Genomic DNA, 17,517 nt, shown 5'->3' on the forward strand with positions numbered 1-17,517 from the left:
GCCATATGAGAAGTTTCTAGAAGCAGGGAAAGACAAGGAAACTGATTCTTAGAACTTCCAGAAAGGAATGCAGCTCTACCAACACCTTGATCTTAGCCCAGTCAGATCAGTGTTGAAATTTTAACCTAAAGAACTATGAGATAATAAATTTGTGTTGCTTTAAGCCACCAGGTTTGTGATAATTTGTTACAGCAGCAATAGGAAACAAATACTTATGGTAGATGTTGTCTCATTGTCTCCCCATTTCCCATGTATACATGTTAGAATGTAAACCTTAAAAGGGCATGGAATATTCATTTTCTTCAGTGCTCTATCCCTAAGATATTTTGAAATATAGCAGGTGTGTGTGTAATAAATACTTATTGAATGAATAGATGATTGCATGTGAGAACTATTTGAATAGAATTTATGAAAATTTGCTCCAATAAATGTGTTAAAATAATCATATCAAATGATACATTTTAATGATAATTGTGATATATTTTTGTCTACACTATTTGAGCTTCAAAAACACTTCCTATATCACATTTTACAAATATGGAAATAGATATTCACAAGCATTAAGAAATGTACACATATTCTCATTATTTATCAAGACTAACAGCAAACTAACATTTCAAAAGCAACTTAAACATAGGAACCAGATAAGAACCATATAATTTGATATAGTTAAGAAACTGAGAAACATTCACATGAGGAAGAGAGCTGGCATCCCAGAGATGCTTCACAAAGTGGTAGTAACTTTAGACCTTTCTGTAGTCTTGCCATTACAAATCTAGACAGGAATGCAGTTATTGCATTTGGGAGCAATCAGGATCTTAAGGGACAACCCTCCATTCATTCATTTATTCATTCATTCAATAATATTGCTGGGTGCTTGCTCTGTGACAGGTATTGGTCTAGATACTAGGGATATAGCAAAATACAAGGTAGACAGAAATCCTAGCCCTCGTGAAAACCACATTCTAGTGGGGGAGGTAGAAAATAAACAAAATCATGAAAATATAAAGTCTATTATTTAGTGTTTAGACCTGTGGAGAAAAATAATGGCAGGGCAAGTTGGGAGAGGGAAAGAGTGTGTGGTGTTTCTTTTATAAGGAGGATATCAAGGGAAATCTTCAATGAGCAGGTGAAACTGGAACAAGGCTTAAGAGAATTATCATTTGAGAAAGCAAAAGAGTGAGCTATTGAAACCCTGGGGGCAAAGGAAAGTATTCCAGGCAGTGGAAACAGTAAATGCAAAACCTTGAGGCAGGGTGAACCTGATGTATTTGAAGACTTGCAAGACCATTGCTTATTTATAGTACTTATAATATACTTACAGTATTTTATTTGGATGCAGAATGTGAAATTAAAAAATTCTAGGGTTTTCCACAACAGTCAGTTCACATGAGCTCTTTTAAGTCTCTGATTATCATAGCTCTTCCTCCTCAATGAGATTCTGGCTTAGAAATCTTGGCTTTGCTGACATGCATAGAGTGGTCAAATACCAACACCAGGAATGCTTCACTGGGGTTAGAAAGGACATATTTTGAATTACTGAATAATTGAATAAAATGACAACTATATAACTTGTGATGGAGGATGTAACTTTCTAGTGACCATATATACCATTTTTGCCTGGGAGAATGGCTCACTAATGGAAAGTTCTTTGGGCATGGCATCAGATCAAGAGCAGATAGCATGTCAAGAGAAATATTTCATCCTGGCCATAGTAAGGACAAATGAGCTTTTTTGCCCCACGTATGCATCCAATTTATTCATTCATTCTTTTGAATATTTACTGAGCATCTCCTTAGTACCAGGCACTCTTTTCTGGGAAGGATATGGCAAAGAAGAGAGCGGATAGGAATTCCTGCCCTCATGGAATTTATACTCCAGTGGGAGAAAAAAAGACACATAATGCAATATTTTCAAAAGTAGGTTTTAGTTTTCAAATTCTTTTATTTCAGGTTTTTTATTGAATTCTTTCTATAGTGTTTCTATGACTTGTAGTGCTGGATAGATAAATATTTTTTCTGCTTGGTTCCTTCTTCTATAGTTGGTATGAAGACAATTGCGTTTTGGCTTGGCCAAATTTTTTACACTCCGTTTGTTTGTGTTATGGCTTCAGCTTTGTTGATAGACGTGTTCATGCTTATGTGTTCTTACACTTTCTCAGTTACCCATTTAATGACTGCCTTTTTAGGGTATATTATTTCTAAAGATGTCTGCTGTCATCTACTACATTGAAAATATTTTAAAACTGAAAACAATTTGCAGGCATTGTAAAAATTTCAAAATACGGACTGTATAAGAAAATACTTGGTTCTATAGCTAATGTCTCTCCTCAGAAGTTTGGTGACTGTCTTTCTATATCTCTCCTCTGAACACACCTTTTTTCCCTTCCAAAACAAAAATCCTACAATCTATTTTTCCCCCAGTTAAGCCATTATTTGCTTTTTGTGGGAGTATAGGAATATTTTCCATTTATTAAATATATGTTCATGTCTGTATTCACATGTTAACACCTCTTTCTTCTCTCTCTCCCTCTTGTATTATAAAGGTGGAAGAAGGAAAAGATAATCTTAATACAAAGTTTTATGGTTCTCTAATAATAATTTTGTGGGAAATTGATTTTTAAATATGTACAGCTTCTCTAAATAAGGTTATTTTAACTAAATTTTCTCTGTTTTGAATTTTATTTTATTATCTGTAACTTGTTTAAAATAGACTTTTAAAATTTCTAGTTACTTGTTATAATTAACTTTACATGGAGTCTATGTAGTCACCAAATTGCTTCACTAGATTTCAAAATTGCAGATAGCTGTCCACTATCATGAGCTAAATGAAGCTTATGTAGATTCTCAAATAAAGGTCTTAGAAATGTAAGCAGTAAGAACTATTTGGCCATGGCACAGATGTTCTGATCATTACAGGAATTGTGTCTTTAATTAAATTTGTACTCTAGTGCCAGTTCAAAAACTTTGTTTTTCATACAAAAACCCAATTACACAGCTAAGAGGATGTTCATGCTCCAATGAGTTGAAAGTCAAGAAGAAAACTGTTACAGTATTAATGCAAGCTTTTTATTTAAGCACTGATGTTTTTTTACTACATTATAAAAATATCTCTAAGGAGTCAAGAATTTATTCTTCTACAATAAAATGCTATTTATACCAAGTGGAAATTGACTTAAAATTTAAAACCAAGTTTTTTTGTTTGTTTTTAGTTTCTATTTAAACCAAGTTTTTAACATATTGATGTTTTGTATTATTTTATCTATTTATCAATATCTGCTTATGATATGACATGCTATGTTACCATCTTGAATTTGTATTTTATTTTATTATTATTTTTTAAAGATTTTATTTATTTATTTGACAAAGAGAGACGCAGTGAGAGAGGGAACACAAGCAGGGAGAGTGGGAGAGGGAGAAACAGGCCTCCCGCGGAGCAGGGAGCCCAATGTGGGGCTCAATCCCAGGACCCTGGGATCATGACCTGAGCTGAAGGCAGACGTTCAATGACTGAGCCACCCAGGCGCCCCTTGAATTTGTATTTTAGTTAACAAATTCTCCTTACTTATATTTGAATCACTTATGCTTCCCTTTCAAATAGCCTAAGGCTTTTAGAGAAGATAAAATAAATAAAAAAGCAAGTAACATTTTTATTTCTTTGGTCTAGAATTAATGCTATAAAAAGTAGAGTAGATAGAAAAATTATAATATTCATTTAATGTAATGTGAACAAAAAGGTGAAGATATTGTCCACTGTGCAGTTATCAGGGATGTCCGTCAAACTCACACAGCACAGTTCTGTATACAGTTAATGCCCTAAAACATGAAGAATGAAAACTTGACATTTTAAAATCTTAAGCTCACTGTTTACTAAAGAATGTAGACATCTCAATTGTTTTGCAGGAGTGAATTTTATTAAAATATTATAATTCTGTAATGTTAAAATCTTGAGACTTTTCATTTACATGCTTTCCATGTGAGTAGATTTTCCAGGAAAGTAAAAATAAAAATTAGAGAAAAATGATAGAAATATTTTTGCAAAAAACCAGAATATTTCAGTGTTTTTTTTTTAAATGAGAAAAGTCATTATTCAGTTGTGTTGTTAAATCCAGTTTTATTAGATTGATACTTTGCCTTTTTTATTCTTTTGAGTATTTTAGAATGGAATGATGTAGGTTCAAATTACATAACTTTTTTTGAGCCAATTTACTAAGGTTTCTTTGTGCTCCAGTTCATTCATTTTATATATTTATAAAAGGAAGTTACATATGACTTCCTCATATGTAACCTGAGGGTAACCCAGGCAAAAGTCCAATTTCTCTAAACCTGGCTAGAAAAGTCCACACAGAAATTAAGGTGAGATAAATCTGAGAAAAATAATTCACATTGGTGAACTTAACTCGAATCTAACTCAAGTGGTTCCAACAGGACACCTTAAGGTGTCTGTTTCCAGGAATGATATAATATTGTCCAGTCACCTCCCTCCACCACCCCAGTTATAATATTTGCTGCCCTGCAACAGACATAAAATTGCTTACTTTTAAAATGTATTCTTTATATTTGAAGATGGAGTAGGGGACTATTAAAATGAAAACAATGTTGTTTATCATTGCCTTAATTCTGTCAAAAGAGGAAATAGGAGTACAAATAAAGGACTTGGTGTTATTACTGACTCAGTCTCTTCAGTACCCTTTTTTATGTGGAAAGTGAGATTTCTAAACTTGGGATTGGGTGTTTTCTCTGGCTGTATTAGGCTAGCCTTCCTGACTGGAGAGATGCACAGTCTAGTGATTGGATGATTCAAAACCCTGTGTGTACTTGCAGTGGGAGGCTGGCATCCTCACCTAGCTCTAACCCTGATTTTCCATTCTCTGCTTATACCACACACATTTTCCCCCTGGATTTTGGAAATTTTATGTTACTGGCACTGTTGCCTTTTCCAGCTCTGAAGCCTTTGTAAAGATCAAGATCAGTTAGCTTGCAGAATTTTAGGAAATGTTATTGACATTCAGATTGTTGCTGATGTCATGAGAATGTCAATTGCAACTCAAACTTACTTCAAAATTTTAATTTTACATAGATTAAATCATACTCACTTTAACAACCTCACATTTAGCTCCCTCCAAATATCGTATCAACCTCAGTGGCTGTAGAATTATTACAGAAGACAAGAGGAACCATCCTGCAAATGTAGCTTTCCTTCTCCACCTCACTACCTTGCCTGTCATTATAGATGTGTGTCCTTGGTGGGTCTCATTTAAATCTTACTTTCTTTTTGACTCATGACAAATTACGACATCAGTGTCGGTCTATTAATTCTGGAAAACTGCAAAGTTGTAGTTCTTTCTAGACATATGTCTTCCCCAGTTTTCAAGCTGTGATGTCTTTATTACTTATATCAAATTAGAGAAAGGCATCATGTATGTGATGGAGAGAAAGTTTATCCATAAATGTTCCTATCTATAGATGTTAAAACAGCATATAAGGGAACAAGGACAAATATTTATATATTAGAATAAAAAAAGTTGAGACTATGGCTATTTTTTAGGCATTAGCTCCACTTAGCTCTGGAATTGGTTGGTACTTTCTATATTACACTTCAACGTGTCTAGTTATCCTTTGTTTTAGACATATTCCAGCCTTTTGTCATTGCTGCTACAACTTTTAGAGCTCACTGGCCATCCATATATATAACTGTTGAAAAGATACTTTGGCAAAAATTTCTCCATATTCATCCAAATTCACATTCTTCTTTGTTTCTCACTGGGGACACAGGTAATATTTCCCAATCTCATTTACTGTGAGGTGTGGCCATGTGACTAGCTTCTAGCTAACAGATTACGAGTAGAAGAGATGTATGCATTTCCAGCTCAAACCTTTTATGAAACTAATGTGCCTTCTCTTTACTCTCTTTCCCCTGCACTGCCTAAATGCAAACAATGATGGGTCCCTTGAGGATGACAGAACTTTTAAATATCAGGAGCCTAAATCACTAGATAAAAAGAATGTTGACCAGGAACCCCTTTTTGGATTGTTAATGTGAGCAGAAATTAAGCTTCCATCATGATTGAGTCACTATATATTTTGGAGTTGGTTTCCTCTAATAGATACCAACATTTTATTAATTGTACATTTTTTTTTTTTTTCTGAATTGGTTTAAAGGCTAAAGAAATAAACTCCTAGTGCCTGGTAGTTCCTAAGCAAATATTTTCTAATTTGCTAAAAGTCTCAGCTCTCCCCAGACTCTACTTTCTAATCTAATCCTGAGTCCAAGACTATAACCATCTCTGAAGGCCCATTCTTGAGTTGGCCCATCTGTCCCTACAGTCTCCTAAATATTCTGCACACAGCTAAATTTCTTCTGCTCTGAGTGATTTATCTTTGCTAATTATATTCAATAACCAATTCTAGTGATGATTCTCATTTGGCCTGAGTGAGCATGTTTTGCTAAGAGCCCTCATGGAGTGATCTAGGACAAGGTTTCTGTAGGCATCATGTGGTCTCAATGATGTTTGTTCACTTTAAATAAAATCTTCAAGATTGTGTCAGATAGCTTCGTACTACTTTAAATCTAGGACTCCCACTTCCTATCCAAGTGGTGCTAATTCTTGGATCATCTATAGAGTGGACACAATTGACATACCTGAGATCAGTTAATGACAGTCTTCTCAGTTACTTGGCATCGTGTTGCAAGAAGAGTAGAAATTGTAATAGAAGACTAGACTGAATTTAAGCAACTTGGGTTCAATAAGGGCTCCCTACCTACCAAGTAAGTATATTATTGAGATTTTATTATCTCTACTAAAATTAGGAATAAAAATACTTCTTAGCGCAAGTTAAGAACTTAACTTGGGTTGCTGCAAGGACTAAATAAAACCATGACCCTGGAATCCCTTCATAAATGTTACACAATAAGTTATTCATATAGTAAGCATAGGTATAATGTTTCTAGAGTACCTCAGTGTCATTATAGTATATACTGTTTGAAACACTTAGTGATATATAATAAATTCACAAAATGTAGGTGGGTACTCACTCTCTCCTATTATACATTGTGGTCTTGTTCTCTCTTTATATAACCAAATAATTGTTCTGGCTTTCCTTTTTCACATATATTCTAAATAAACAAAGACATAAAATGAAGGACATTGAGTAGATGAGGAACACTGCAGTGAATCCTGAGAGCCCAGTGAATTTCAGTTGTAGAAAAGCAATCCCTGAAGTCTGCTTAGATATCTGCCTGCTTGTTTCATAGCCTCTTGGTGTACAGAATGTTGTTTTGGAGAGATAACTTTGTAGTTACACAGCAAGGCCTCTTGTCTTGGGATATGAGCTGAGACATTTTAGGAGATGACTACCACAACCAAGAAAATAGGCAGATGCTATTAACTAAATCCAGCAGGAGCCATGAATAAATTACATACCATGAAAACTTCTTGTGAACTGAATTTTCCAAAGATCTTGCTTCACTTTATGCTCCATTTCTTTTAGCTGCTTCTTTTTCTTTTACTTTTTCTCTCGTGTTAGTGGTACTGAGGGATTTTGCCTTTAATGCATTTTATTTGTTTATTTTTAAAGATAACACATGGCTTCTTCAGCTGAGGCAAAAATGAGATATTCTATTTTCCACAAATAAGAATTGAATCCTTACATCATTCTGCATTGTAAAATATCACTCAAGTTTAACATTGTTTATCAACTGTCTAATCTCTGCCTGTAGTACAGTTCCTGATACATAAAAAGCATTTAATATGTAATTTTCAATGAATGAATGATATAATATACAGTATTAGTTGAGAATTACTGCTTGCATTTCTTCTACACATACCCCAAAAAAGATAAAGATAATTGTTATATCTTCTAAAATTTTCCTCAGATAAAAAGATACGTGCTTCAGATGCATAGATACTTTTATAAAGATTCCCATTGAAAAATATGTCCATTCCCTGGGGGAGAGAGTAGATTTTCACATAGCAGCTTTAGTGTGGGTGGGAATAATGTACACCTCTAATAATTAAAAATTGACCTGCTTACTTGAGGCCGATATATATTTGCCTAAATAAATTTTAAATAAAATGCAGGCGATCCATTGAGAAAAATACAAGGTAGCTATTTTGGCTGTCTGACAGTCCCCCATCTGCAGACTATACTTCAAAACAAAACAAAACAAAAAAACCACAAACCAAAACAATGGGAGATCTTTGGTATTTCTTCATATAAATGTATTAATCCTATCATGGGGGATTCACCCTCATGCCCTTACCTAAGCCTAATTATGGCCAAAAGGCCCTCTTTGCTAATATCCCTACAGTGGGGATTAGGGCTTCAACATATGCATTGAAGGGGAGACACAAACATTTAGTCCATAGCATATCACTATGGAACCTGTGCTATCACTTTACTGAAGGAGAAATGGCCATATCATGGTTAATATTAAGTACCTGATAGAACAAAGCAAGTTTCAGAAGTGCTTCTAAGGGTTGCTCATTGAGAAACTTGATCAGGAGTATCTTGCAGTTTACAATTAAGAATCAAGGACGGTATAAACACATCTCAAATTTTACAACATGAAGTCAACACAAAATAATATTAGTGTACTTATCAGTGATGGAACTTGACTTAAGTGGAAAAATTAATACCATTGCTTAACTTTTACTGTATTTACTTTAATTACTAATTTATTGCTAATGATAATGCTTTCCATTTAAGGTATTTAATAACTCCTTTTGAAAGCTAAACTTACTCCAGAAAAGGAAATCATATACATTAAATAAGTTCTTAGATATGACAAAATCCTCAAGTTGCTACATTAGAAAATAAAGTATAGGAAAACTGGATTATCATAAATTTTAAGTGTCTCTTCTATAAACACCCCTCCTAATTCCTTTTGTGACCTTTTGCAACACTCAGCAATTTTATGGATAATAGCTATTATTTAGTCAAGATTTTATTTGTTGCACTTTGAAATAATTTCATCTTGCAGTTTTCCATCATGGTTACCACTACTTGCCTGTTACGTACACTAAACCATATTACCTACTACTGGGATTATAGCAAAATGTATGCAATTAATTCTACAACCTGGTTGGGTTGGTAAACATATCTGCATGAAAGGCTAATTACCATGATCTGTCCTTTACTCAGTTGCAGAATACTAGGAAGATAAAAATCTGAGTATCCACATGCCATACGTACATTAAATTGTCTTAGCAATTGTCTAAAAGTTAGGGGATAATGATAATAGATTATCATAATAAGTTTGTTCCATTGTTCTTGGTGATACTCTATATGCTTAAATATTTTATATCCTGGGATAAATATTGCTGAATATTTTTTCTTATGTCTTATTTCCAAACAGCTATATTAAAAAAAAACAAAAAAAAAAACAATAACCCTTAATGGGGTATTAAGAAAAATACCATAGCCTGTTGATGAACTGCTGCTATGTACCCACTACTCAACAATATAATGATAAATAGTTTTGCCTCAGTGTTGACCAAACATCACATTTCACTTGCCACAAGCAGAAGTCAGAAACCAAAGAGATGAGATATCTTCCTGTTAAAGAGTAAAAGAAAAGTGTTGTCGTTTAAAATATGAGCTACTAAAGTAAATGGGTTATGATTGCCCTAGGAATACACACACCCCACTTAATCTATCACTTTTCCAAGTGGAAATTCCAAAGGAATTTGACAAGGGATATCACAATTCCAAAGGAATTGAAATGAGAAAATAAGAGCAGCCTGATGCAAAGAAAATAAAATGGCTCATTTTTGTCACTTGAAGCCCATTTCAGAGCAGTCTGCTCTTTGCTGGTGGGTTCTGTTTCTACTTTGATAGTTTGTTTTGCCTTGTATGGAAGGACACAAAATTTGGATGTCCCACCATGATCCTGCTAGCACCTTGCCTTAGGTACATTTCCTTTGAGAGTTCCTCAAAGGGCGGTCAGCTGACTCATCTGACTTTGCTTCACTGGGAACACTCCTTGCAGGGCAGGACCAGCACAGTAAACTTGTACTTTCTTGGGCATCATTGTTCTTCATAGGAGAGGTGGTACAAATGGTTTCATCCTACAAGAGTCTGCAGAGCAGCCATTCCTGCCTCAGAGATGCATCTCTGTAAAAGGAATAGGAATCTGAACTTTTCCTTTTTGATTAACGAAAACTAATCAGTTCATTTTCTACTGGGCTGTACAATCTTGTGGGTGACTAATAGTGCAGATATGATCAGTTTAGTCCTTAGAATAGTGTCCTATATGCTTAGCAATGAAATCTGACAATAAATATGAAATATTAAGGCCTTCTGAGGGCCTGAAAGTTTATTGCTAAAAATAACAATTTGTAGTTTGACCAGCAAATGTTTGGTCAGTGTCTTACATTGAATATTGATCATTAGACATACCAGGCTCTTCTCTCTATATTTTCATTCTTTATAACACAGACACACTATGAATGGCTGTACATACAGACACTCAGGGGAGACAGAGTGTGCATCCTCCGACACGCACCTAAGCCTCCTGTCCATATACACAGATGCATGTCACACTCGCGGTGAGTCTGCCATTCCTGAGTGCAGCCTTGCCATTTCCTCTCCTCGCTCATACCCAGCCCCGACCCTCCACTTGTCCCATGCCCCTGCCTCTCCAGCTTGTGTGCTTAAGAACATTAAAGTCAGCGATGTACCCACAGGCATCTCTGCTTCAGCATTAACTGGGTGGCTTTCCGATTTCTGGTTCAGTATTTTTGAGGCAACCCGTGTCATTATTTGACAACTCTGATTTATGAGCAAGGGTTATTCCCCAGTCCCTCTTCATGCCCAGACATCCTTCAGCTTAACCAGGTTGTATATTTTCTTTAAAGGAGAAGGGTATATCAGTTTGGTCAGTTTAAGTTCATAACAGTTGACTGGGCCACGTTGGTGTGGATACTGTGCTTGAGTGGGAGATCTCACCATCTGATTGCTCACTTTTACTTGATGTGATTGAGGAGGCACAGAAATTCAGAATGGGCCTTTTTTCCTCATTCCTCCATGCATGTATCTAATGTGTACAGAGCCTGATGTGTAATGATGATGTGATGGTGGTGGTAATGATAATCGTCGTCATGATAACTAATATTTATTTGGTGCTTACTATTTATGTTCCATTGTATAAAGCATTTTACATTAACATACTCATTACAGCTCTAGGTAAAGTGGATAGGATTAGTCCATTCCACAGAAATGTACAGAGAAAAATGTACAGAGAAGTTAACTCATTTGTCCAAGAAATTGGCATTGCTGAGATTGAAACTAGCCATCTTGCTGCTTCTTTATTCTTGACTTCTTTTCTCCATGTCAACTGTTAGGAATATGGCAAGATCTCAAGATTCAGGTTTGTGAAAGGAAGGAATGTGAAACTTAATGGAGAGAGTAGAAGTTTGTTTAGACCCCAAAATTAAAATGTGTTTAGATTCAACATTTAACAGAGTTCTGCAATAAGGGTATTGAGTAGTATTAAATTCTAATTTTGTTGCTATACCTAAGGATGGTGCTTTCAGAAAGTTTATGGGTAGAATTTGGGAGTGCAGTGGTTTAATTGGCAAGAACAATAAGTGGCCGTTTATACCTTTAATGTCAATGATCTCCACCCAAAACCCACCATTATTTCTAACTTACATAATTTTAATTGCAACTTTTTAGTTAGCACATGACTAATTTAATTGACCTTTTTACAGTTTCCATTAATTAAAGGTACAGATTTAAAATTTAAAATTTATTTTATTTTCACAGCCTTCAAATATTTGAAAAATCAGTGTGTGAAGTGACCAGAGTAGGGTGACTATTTGATTTATACTTTCTTGGTCCATTGACCCTACAATAAGAGAACAGAAAAGTCACTATGTTAAGGTCTATGTCCCATTCAGCCTAGACTAAAATATGCTAATTTCAGGTAAGATAATGAGAATGATGCAAGAAAATTATTTGCACAGAGGAACTTTTGATAAGATAATTCTACCTTAAAATAATTAGGTAAGCTTGGACTTATAACACGCTTAGAGGTCAGAATTGAATCTGCTCACATTATGGTGTTTATTTATCAGAACTGTTCCTTGTCCAGCCACTAGGGTCTCATTTATATAATCTGGAGAACAGGGAGAGGGGTTGGGAAGGTAAAAGAAAAAAGGGAAAAATCAACCAAGGTAACCAGAAACTGATGGAGATAATTTGCCTAAGAAGTTCTCAAGATACAGAAATTCAAATCCATATTTCCTTAATGTTCTTTTTTTTCCCTTGATGTTCTTAAAGGAAATATGCATTCTTTTTTTTTTTCTTTTTATTGAACACACAACCTGAGTTTGAAAACCTAATGTTGGATAGGGTTATACATTACTTGTTGTTGCCAGTCTCCAGAGTATGTAGCTACGGAGCTGCCCAGCAGAAGCAGCACTTAGGGGAAAAAAAAAAATAGCTCAACTTAGGAAGAGATGAAATGTCTTCATGTAGCTTTGGAGACAGTGGGGCCTCAGCAGCTGACAGTATTAAAAAGGGCGAGAGTAGAAGAAATAATTCTTGGATGCCCTGTGGTTGCTAATTGACATGGTCATGATATCCAGAAAATACACCGCAGGATGACTGGAGTGATTTTGGCAGGAAATGACTTGCTTAAAACTGGAAATTCTGTAATAACAGGTGGACAGTAAAGGAGCAGAGCCAGAAAGTATATTTTTTTCTAAATTTGACCCTTTTGTTAAACTTGGTCTTTCTCAGCCATGTAACAAATTAGATGTATGTGTCTGGGAATCATTTCTAAACACCCACTGAATTATATGAGTCTCCATTTACCAGTTAGTAAATGAAAGAAATATTAATAGGTATTACATGTTTAATTAGGGAATTATTTATGAGCATAGTATGTGTTCAGTACTGTGTTACATGCCTGGAACAATTGGAAAGATCCAATGCATTTAGGGGGAAAATTAGCATGCAAACATGAGAGTTTTACATAATGGGCAGAAATTCATTATGTAGAAAAACAAATATTTAGGACATATTTTCCCAGAGAAGGAAAAAAAAAAATACAAATGGTTTGGGATGCATTCTAAAAGGTGGCATTAGAAATAGTGACATAGCAAATTTTAAACCCTAGAATGTAAGTTCTACAAAGGCATTTTTTTTTTTTTTCTTTTCTGTATGTTGAGAACCCGGAACATAACAGATATTGAATAATTGTTAAATGAATGAATGCTGAATTGTTGAAACACTTTAAAACTATTATATTCCTTTTTGTGATGACACTTGACATGATCTAATTAGAGAGAGAAGTTTTTCTCTTTGGACTTAAACTTGGCAGTAAATATGGCTAAGGTTGACCAACTTCTGTCTCATATCAATTTAAACTTTCATGGATTTTTACTCAAATGCAGTCCTTAATGAGCAGCTGTCCAGGGCAATAATAATGATGATAATACATTGCCCTTAGACCATCTCCCTTATCCATGGAAACCTAAGTGCTTTACCAATAGTAATTATCATAGCTCTTATGGGAGGTAGGAAAGTATAATTAACATCATTTGCAGATACAAGTAGAAATAGAGATATTAAGCAACCAACTTCAAGAAATGTAGTAAGTTTTTGGGGCGCCTGGGTGGCTCAGTCGTTAAGCGACTGCCTTCGGCTCAGGTCATGATCCCAGGGTCCTGGGATCGAGCCCCGCATCGGGCTCCAGCCCCGCATCGGGCTCCCTGCTCGGCGGGAAGCCTACTTCTCCCTCTCCCACTCCCCCTGCTTGTGTTCCCTCTCTAGGTGTGTCTCTCTCTGTCAAATAAATAAATAAAAAATCTTAAAAAAAAAAAAAAAAGAAATGTAAGTTTTTTATTATTTTAAAAATGTCAGTCTTCAGATCTTTCTTATTGAAGTATAATTAACATATATTAGTTTTAAGTGTACAGCATAATGATTTGGTATTTGTATATAGTGTGAGATGATCGCTACCATAAGTCTAGTTAACATCTATTACCATACATAGTTACAGATTTTTTTTCTTGTGATGTGATGAGAAATTTTAGGATTTACTGTCTTAGCAACTTTCAGATATGCAATACACTACTAATAATAGTCTCTGTGCTGTATATTACATCCCATGACATTTATTTTATAATTGGAAGTTTGTACCTTTTGACTACCTTCACCCATTTTGCTCACTCTCCACCCCACCTCTGGCAACCACCAATCTGTTCTCTGTATCTCTGAGCTTATTTTTTTGTTTTGTGTTTTTTTGTTTGTTTGTTTTAGATTCCACATATAAGTGAGATCATATGATACTTATATTTTTCTGTCTTATTTCACTTAATACCCTCAAAGTCCATCCATGTTGTCACAAATGGTAAAATTTCATTCTTTTTGATGACTGAATACTATTTCTGTGTGTGTGTGTCACATTTTTTTTATCCACTCATTGTCAATGGATGTTTACACTGTTTTCATATATTCATGATTATAAATAAAGCTGCAATGAACATGGGGATGCATATATATTTTCAAGTTAGTGTTTTCATTCTCTTTGGATAAATACCCATAATTAGAATTTCTGAATCATCTATTCAATTTTTAATTTTTGAGGAAATTCTATACGGTTTTCTATAGCACCTAGACCAATTGACATTCCCACCAACATTGCACAAGGGTTTCTTTTTCTCCACATCCTAACCAACACTTATTATTTTTTCTGTTTTTGATAATAGCCATTCTAACAGGTATGAGGTGATAACCTTTTTGTGGTTTTGTTTTGCATTTCCGATGATTAGTGATGCTGAGCATCTTTTCATGTGCCTATTTGCCATATAGATCTTCTTTGGAAAAATGTCTATTCAGTTTTTCTGCCCATTTTTTAGTCATTTTATTTTTGCTATTGAGTTGTATGAGGTTTTTTTTTTAATGTATTTTGGATATTTGCCCTTTATCAGATGTATGATCTGTAATGATTTCATTCCATTGGTTGCCTTTTCATTTTGTTGATGATTTCCTGTACTGTGCAGAGACTTTGGTTTGATGTAGTCCCACTTGTTTGTTTTTGCTTTTGTTGTCTTTGCTTTTGATGTCAAATCCAAAAATTTATTGCCAAGATCTACGTCAAGGAGCTTACTGACTATGTTTTCTTCTAAGAGGTTTATAGTTTCACATCTTTTCTTTTTTTTTTTTCTCATTAAACTTTTGTTTTTATGGGTCTCAAAATTCTGTGACAGATTTTTGGTCAAGTTGTTTCCATTAAAAAGTACTGATTTTAAAAACTAATAACTTAAGGGGCACCTGGGTGGCTCAGTCGTTAAGCATCTGCCTTTGGCTCAGGTCATGATCCCAGGGTCCTGGGATCGAGCCCCGCGTCGGGCTTCCTGCTCGGTGGGAAGCCTGCTTCTCCCTCTCCCACTCCCCCTGCTTGTGTTCCCTCTCTCTCTGTCAAAATAAATAAATAAATCTTAAAAAAAAAACACTAATAACTTAAAACTGCCACACACACAAAAAAAAACAAATGGTCCACAAAACATTCTCCTTTTCTTCTGAAGGTTTTACGATGCATTGTTATCATTAACCAGTCTTTTACTATTAAACTTAAATGGCCAATTGACACAAACAGTTCTGAGACCGTTCTTCCACCACTGATTAAGACTGGGGTGGCTGGTACTGGGGATAATATTCATTTAGCCTTCTGAGCTTTCTGGGCAGACTTGGTGACCTTGCCACCTCCAGCTGTCTTCTTGTCCACTGCTTTGATGACACCCACAGCAACCGTCTGTCTCATATCAGGAGCAGCAAAATAGCCCAGAGGAGGATAGTCAGAGAAGCTCTCAACACACATAGGCTTGCCAGGAACCATATCAACAATGGCAGCATCACCAGATTTCAAGAACTTGGGACCATCTTCTAGCTTTTTTCCAGAACAACGATCTATCTTCTCCTTCAGCTCAGCAAACTTGCAAGCAATGTGAGTTGTGTGACAATCCAGCACAGGTGCATATCCAGCACTGATTTGGCCTGGATGGTTCAGGATAATCACCTGAGCCGTGAAGCCAGCTGCTTCCATTGGTGGGTCATTTTTGTTGTCACCAGCCACATTGCCACGACGAACATCTTTGACAGATACGTTCTTGACATTGAAGCCCACATTGTCCCCAGGAAGAGCCTCACTCAAAGCTTCATGGTGCATTTCAACAGACTTTACTTCACTTGTAACATTGACTGGAGCAAAGGTGACCACCATGCTAGGTTTAAGAATACCAGTCTCCACTCGGCCCACAGGGACAGTACCAATACCACCAATTTTGTAGATGTCCTGGAGAGGCAGACGCAAGGGCTTGTCAGTTGGACGAGTTGGTGGCAGAATGCAATCCAGAGCTTTAAGCAGTGTGGTTCCACTGGCATTGCCATCTTTATGGGTGACTTTCCATCCCTTGAACCAAGGCATGTTAGCACTTGGCTCCAGCATGTTGTCACCATTCCAACCAGAAATTGGCACAAATGCTACTGTGTTGGTGTTGTAGCCAATTTTCTTAATGTAGGTGCTGACTTCCTTAATGATGTCCTCGTATCTCTTCTGGCTGTAGGGTGGCTCAGTGGAATCCATTTTGTTAACACCAACAATTAGTTGTTTTACATCCAGTGTGTAAGCCAGAAGGGCATGCTTATGGGTCTGCCCATTCTTGGAGATACCTGGTTCAAATTCACCAACACCAGCAGCAACAATCAGGACAGCACAGTCAGCTTGAGATGTGCCTGCAATCATGTTTTTGATAAAGTCTCTGTGTCCTGGGGCATCAGTGATGGTCACATAATACTTGCTGGTCTCGAATTTCCACAGGGAGTTATCAGTGGTGATACCATGTTCACATTCAGCTTTCAGTTTATCTAAGACCCAGCGTACTTAAAGGAGCCCTTTCCCATCTCAGCAGCCTCCTTCTCAAATTTTTTGATAGTTCTTTTGTCCATCCCACCACATTTGTAGATCGGATGACCAGTAGTGGTAGACTTGCCTGAATCTACATGTCCAATGATGACGATGTTGATGTGAGTCTTTTCCTTTCCCATTTTGGTTTAGGTTGAGTGGTGGTTTTTGTGACACCTGTGTTCTGGTGGTGAACCTGTTGCAAAAAAGCTCATGTCTTATTTTCAAGTCTTCAATCCATTTTGAGTTAATTTTTGTGGATGGTGCAAGATAGTGGTCCAGTTTCACTCTTTTGCATGTGGCAGTCTAGTTTTCCCAGCAGCATATATTGAAGAGACTGTCCTTTCTCCATCATATATTCTTGGCCCCTTTTGTCATAAATAATTGACCGTATATGTGTAGGCTTATTTTTAGGCTGTCTATTCTGTTCTATTGATCTATGTGTCTGTTTTTGTGCTGATACCATACTGTTTTGATTACTATTGAATTTGATTACTATTTGAAATCAGGAAGTATGATGCCTCCAGCTGTGTTCCTCTTCCTCAAGATTGCACTGGCTATTCAGGGTCCTTCATGGTTCCAAACAAATTTTAGGATTGTTTG

At 35.9% G+C, this 17,517-nt stretch overlaps 1 pseudogene; it reads right to left on the bottom strand.

The window, feature by feature from the left end:
* Positions 1–15,669: 15,669 nt before the first annotated feature.
* On the bottom strand, positions 15,670–17,057 carry LOC116629948 (annotated as a pseudogene).
* Between the last annotated feature and the right edge of the window lie 460 nt (positions 17,058–17,517).

This window comes from Phoca vitulina, unplaced genomic scaffold, assembly GCF_004348235.1.
Source record: "Phoca vitulina isolate PV1807 unplaced genomic scaffold, GSC_HSeal_1.0 scaffold3, whole genome shotgun sequence".
In the NCBI taxonomy this organism is placed as follows: Eukaryota; Metazoa; Chordata; class Mammalia; order Carnivora; family Phocidae; genus Phoca; species Phoca vitulina.